At 44.9% G+C, this 6,015-nt stretch overlaps 1 long non-coding RNA gene across 1 annotated transcript; it reads right to left on the bottom strand.

The window, feature by feature from the left end:
• Positions 1–3,790: 3,790 nt before the first annotated feature.
• On the bottom strand, positions 3,791–5,512 carry LOC132668755 (uncharacterized). Its single transcript, XR_009605774.2, has 2 exons — positions 5,370–5,512; positions 3,791–4,148 (listed from the first exon to the last, which is right to left on the bottom strand). It is a non-coding gene; the product is annotated as an uncharacterized LOC132668755 (long non-coding RNA).
• Positions 5,513–6,015: the final 503 nt, after the last annotated feature.

Genomic DNA, 6,015 nt, shown 5'->3' with positions numbered 1-6,015 from the left:
GGGAAAATGAAGGTCTAAGATGACAGTCTTTATCAAAGTGTTTATAGAGACATTATATGTTCCCGTAATTGTTTAGGCCAGTGAATTAATGAATCCTCTCTGTAAGTCTCCATTTGAAATGATTTCGATGGTGTCTGCTGCTCGGCTGCTTTGGAAAAGCCTGTTGTCTGCAGCTCGGGAGAAGGGCCTTGAACCCTGCCATTCAATCCCTTTCAGCCCATCAGCTGAGTCTAATTGCCAGAAAGCACACGAGACCCCTGAGCCTGATTGTTCCCCCACCTCCTTTGAGGTTTGGAAGTATGAAAAGCAAAAGGGAAAAAAAAGCTCCCTTTTGATCTTCTGTTCCTTTCTCTCTCTCTCTCCCTCTCCCTCTCTCTTCCTTTTTTTGTCTGCCCACTCCTACTCTGAGAATGACACATTTCTTTATAAGGCTTCTTCTCCTTCTTATAAGGACAATAATTAATAAGGCCTTTATAAAATGAGGCTTGAATTGGTGTCACCTCGGGGGTGGTCTGGGGCTCTGAAGTGAAACCTCGGTGGGCCCCAGCCTTGTCTGGCCTCTGCACAGGTCAGGTTTAAATACTCTGACCCCAATTTTGAGTCTCTTTCCCTAATGAGGCGATTCGCACAAGGATACAAAATTATACGAGCTGGGAAAGAAGACAAAAGGGCCAAGGTGTAGCTAACACCACGCTAGCCACATTTTATTATCTTTGTGCCTGTGACATCACAGCTGTGTGTGTCCTTAAAGCACAGAGCTCTCCCTCGGTTCCCATGGTGAGCTCTCTGGAATGACTTCACAGACCCCCGTGAGCTGCCTGCTCCTTGACAAGCTCCGAAGGGAGTGGCCTGCTGGAGCCAGTGACCAGTGGCTGGCGCCTTCTCTGGCTCCACGAGAGGGGCTTTCTGAATTTCTGAGCCACCGGCTTCTGGCAGTTGCTTGGGGAACACCGCGTTACTTGCGCCCATACAATTTTACAGGCTTATCGTGTTGACATCAAGAGTCTGAAACCTTCTCCTGCGCCTGTTATCTGTCCCCAGTCTGGCTACAAGCAGGCGGGCTCTGACCCAACAGGATGGGGATATAGTCTCTTGCCGAAGTAAGAGGTTTTTAAAATGACCGAACAGCCTTAGTAAATCACGTGCGTGTTTTGTCCCAGAGCCGCTAATAACAGGCCATGTATGAATTATGTTTGGGGGGCTCATGACAATTTTTTTTTTACAGATAAAACGATGTGATTAAGGGACAGGAAGAGAGACGCAGTAAACTGGGAGTTTCACTAGGAAATATAAAGATAAGTCTTTTGCTCCTTGGCAAGAGGACTTCGTACTGCACCAGAGACATTGCGATCAAGTTGGGAGTAGTGGGTTCTAGCCAGAGGAAAATAAAAAGACACCTGCATTAAGAGAATCCGATGGAAATCTGATGAACAACCACGTTCTAAATGCTAAAAGACTACTGGGCCTGGGGGGAAAGAAAAAAAAAAGGAAGGTTGCAACAGAAATACTATAAATCCAGTTATACAAATTGAAATGAAACGAGATGTTTTCATTTTAAAACGATGTTTTTCTTCTAGGTTAAATGGGTAGATCGCTTTCATTTCTGCTCATAAAGCATGGTACCAGATCCTTTCAGAAGTATTACAGCAAAATAATCACCATCCCCAAAGAATCACCACATACTGAATGTCTACAAATACGGGTAATGAAATAAGACCACTGTCTCTGAGTAATGAAGGGAAGAAAATTATATCATCATAGTAGATTTTCTTATGACATAGCTGGTCCATAATGGCCTTCATCGAATTGGAAGTGGGGGCTACTGGTGTACCGGGGCTAGACCGCTTTAATTTCCGAACTTTATTCACTGGTGCCATAAAGATCTAGGAATTGTTTTGAGGTTCAGGCAAAAAGAAATGTCCGTGAACTTCAGGAAAAAAAAAAATCCTTTAAGAAAAAGGAATATAACACGGTAAAAGAAGTAAACAAGACGGACAGAGGTCTCTACCTCCCAGGGCCACCGTAGGAGTGAAATTCTTGGCCCCCTGGTGAGCGGGCCACGTGAAAAGTTCTGGCCAATGAGCTGCGCGCAAAGTGATGGGCGTCACCGCAGGATCAAGCATTTCAGTGCCAGACCCCTTCCCCTCCGGGGTGGTGACTGACCATGGCTGGAGTGGAAATGCCCAGTCAGTCTGGGTCTCCGAAGAGTAGAACACCTATGTCACAACAGAGGGAGCACAGCTGCTTCAAGCCATTGAGATATTAGGACTGCGTGTAACACCCCCCCCCCCCTACCCTGTATAGTCTGGTTGAAATAGGACAAATCCCACCCAACTGAGCTGAGACAAAGTAGTGTCTCATCTTGAGGGGCAGCGACAAAAATATGTGAATGATGCCGTGTGTAATGCAGCTTTCCTACTGCTTGAAATTGGTGATGGCCATTAAAAGCGAGGTAAGGGGCGCCTGGGTGGCTCAGTCGGTTGGGCGACCGACTTCGGCTCAGGTCATGATCTCGTGGTTCGTGAGTTCAAGCCCCGCGTCGGGCTCTGTACTGACTGCTCAGAGCCTGGAGCCTGTTTCAGATTCTGTGTCTCCCTCTCTCTCTGACCTTCCCCCATTCATGCTCTGTCTCTCTGTGTGTCTAAAATGAATGAACGTTAAAAAATAAAAATAAAAAAAAGAGCGAGGTAAGCAGGTGTCAAGACAGAAGCGTGTGCCCTAACCCAGCTCCCCTTCAGCCGTGTGAAGGATCTAGGATTATATTAGCAGGTGAAGGAAATGGATAAATAAATAAATACTGGTAGTATCTTTTGAAGAATTCTTTCGTTCTTTTGTTTTGTTTGGCTTTCAAGGAAATACCACACGTGAGGTTGTAAGGCTGAACATATCGGATAAATAGTACGGTGCTTTGGTTAGTGAAAGAGAAATCAGCAGTCATAAATTTAAATTTCTGGGTGGAATCGATCAGGTGACCGATATCTATGAATTATGAACCAGGAGAGTGTAGACCGCTAAACACGGGTGATGTCGGCAGCAGCTGGAAAGAACTGCTAAGCCTAAAGATATTCAAAAATGAAAGATTAGCGGTTAAAAGAGTAACAAGAATAACAATGAAATTTACCAATGGGCCAGCCAGACCTGTGGTCTAAATTCAGCCCTTCAAACAGCAGTTTTCTACCCCTGGGAGAAGATGTCTTTGAACCGACGGCACTTTCTAGGTCCTCCCAAGAGCTCCGAATACACACCACGGAATCCTTCATCAAAATAACTTTTCACCGTGATACTCTTTTATGGTAGGAAGATTCTCCTGATTGGTGATCGGTTCTGGCTGATGAGTGAGCTCTGAAATGAGAGCTTCAACCAAATTGTTGTCAAATAGACCTGGACTTTGATTCTAGCTCTGCCATTCAGACCCATGTGACTTTTGTCACTGAACCTTTCTAAGACCCACTTTTCTCCTGTGTAATGGCGGGGAAAGCGGGTGCACCGAGACTTGGCAGAGCGGTAACACCTACAGAGTTGAAGAGTGGATATAAATAGGGTGCAGGTCGGTTGTTCAGGCCTTACACCAGAATCCTTGTGTCCAGGGTTTACGTATTGCCTGGATGGGAGTCACAGTCAGAGATACACAGATGAGAGTGGAAGAGAAAGAGTGAAAAAGCTAGAGGCACTGCTGGCCATGCACAGAGGCTACCAGAGCCTTCTGGAGCTGGGCAGCTGGGGACAGTGCTTTCTTCTGTGCTGCTCATGGGCCTTACAGACAGTAAACAACAACAACAACAACAACAACAATAACAACAACAACAAAAACTTCTCTTCTGATTGAAAAGTCAAGACTTCAGGATCACAATTGGTTTGCATCCCCCTCCTTAGACGGTCCGGAGAAAGAGGAATTTTCAAGGATCAGGCCCCTTGTTGTGGCTGTTTCATCATGCACACAGCAACTGGAAGGGGGCCTGACCTTTGGCCTTATTAGCCAGGCACCAACTCAGTGAGCCACCAGCTGCACTCCAAGAGTCCACGGGCGATCACACCAGATATTTGCCTCATCATTATCAACCATCCTATTCTTTGCCAATCATTTATCAAAGTTGCAGCGTTAGTAGTTATTTGAGGCTACGGAAGGGTTCGTTGAAACAATTACGAGTCTGAAAAGAAATCGTGGTTTTAGGATAACTCTTTACGCTAAGTGTTTCTGCACGTCTTACTTACTTTTATGAATTTCTATTTTACGGTCAAAATGTCAATGTAACTGATTTTTTCCTAATTTGAAGCCTGGATTCTTGAGTGCATATAAGAATCACCCAGGAACATGGTTAAATTGCAGAATCTGACTCAGCCGGTCTGGAATGGGGGGTGAGACTCTGCATCTGGGCGATAGTGATACATACCCCCAGCTCCCCAGACCAAATTTTGAATGGGAGGAGTTGAGATAGGTTTCTTAATATTTGTGAGTTTCATCTACCAAATCTATAAATGGGTTTAATAACACCCATCTTACAAGGTTTGGGGGAATATTAGCACAAGTGAAAATGTGGCTCATTTACAAATGGATAAGAGGGGGTAAAATATAAAACCCAAGACTATAGGACCTAGGGGAACTTGGCTATGATAATCCTGAAAAGTTCTCTGCAAAAAAAAAAAAAAAATCTGAAGAGCCAAAGGGATTTTGGAATAGTACTTGCTATCAAAAGACAGAGCTCACTGTGTGTCCCTTTAATCTTTCTCTTCACACAAGAACAGCAGGGAGAGAACAAGCCATTCCAAGAAAAATGAAGCTCTCCACAACACCCAAATTGAAGGTCTGGACCTCCTCAGCAGCCAGCATCTCAAAAGCCTACCAAAGTGGGAAAAACCACCTACCTCTGTACAAAAACCTGTGAAGACTGAACTCACAATGATGAGGGAGAGAGCGAAAATCCTGGAAGTGAGGGTCACCATGGGGTCAAGAAAGTGGCCTGGCTAGCGTGGCCCTAGGTCCTATAGTGGCTAGCTAAGTTCCCCTAGGTCCTATAGTCTTGGGTTTTATATTTTACCCCCTCTTATCCATTTGTAAATGAGCCACATTTTCACTTGAGGAAAGGCTGGGTCCGGAAAGCAGAAAGGCAGGCCAAGACATCGGCAGATCAAATCTATGACTATGGGAATTTTTTTTTAAAAAATTCAGTTTTCAGACTTCGGAAAAGTACATTATCTCGTGTTGTCAGTGTTGTCTGGGCAGCCCCCACCTCCCCACTATTATCTACCACAATATTTCTGACTGAAATATATGGCTAGTCACGCTGAGTAGGGGTAATAGAAACTGCACTGGAGGCTTCGTGGCAATGCACATCGAGTTCTGTCACCAAATAAATTATGGGGAAACAAACCTTTTGGGAGATTGTAATTACAGATGAAGACTTGTAGATCTTCCCTTGTTGAGATGGGTTTGAGATTGGTTACTAGAGCCGAACTACAGTCGGGTCTGTTTGTTACTCAGCATTGCTCTCTCTCGCTGACCCGTCCGAACACATTCACGCTTCATTAACCTGTTAGTGCATGTCATAGAGGAGTTTGGGCATTTTTTTTTCACCAAATCTCTTTATTAAAGTCCTTATTTCAAAATCCCTGTGCTTGCTGAGATGCGTCCTGAATATAACCAAGGAGAGATGTCACAATAGTAAGGAAGTGATATCCCACAGTGAATGGGCCACAGGAGCGGTAGCCTGAAGAATGTTCTCTGCTGTCACTCTGAGGGCCTCGTATGCCCATTGTAAACTACCGCAATGCCCTGTGCATGGGAGAGGTTCAGACAAATAGTGTGCCCTCCCTTCCCCTGCCCTAGAGGCTATATTTCCCAATCTGCCACTAGCATAAGGGGAGACTTTCACTCTTCCGTGTACATAACTACACCGAGGCCTACTTTACATCTCCGGTAATGGGGAAAGAATAGTTTTTAGAAGATCACTTACTTCACCATGACAATCTCACAACTTGAAACACCATTTCAATCTCTTGTGCTTGAATCTTGTCTGA

This window comes from Panthera onca, chromosome B3, assembly GCF_046562875.1.
Source record: "Panthera onca isolate mPanOnc1 chromosome B3, mPanOnc1 haplotype 2, whole genome shotgun sequence".
Lineage (NCBI taxonomy): Eukaryota > Metazoa > Chordata > Mammalia > Carnivora > Felidae > Panthera > Panthera onca.
The sequence above is the reverse complement of the archived record's forward strand: the minus strand, read 5'-3'. Positions and strand labels throughout refer to the sequence as shown.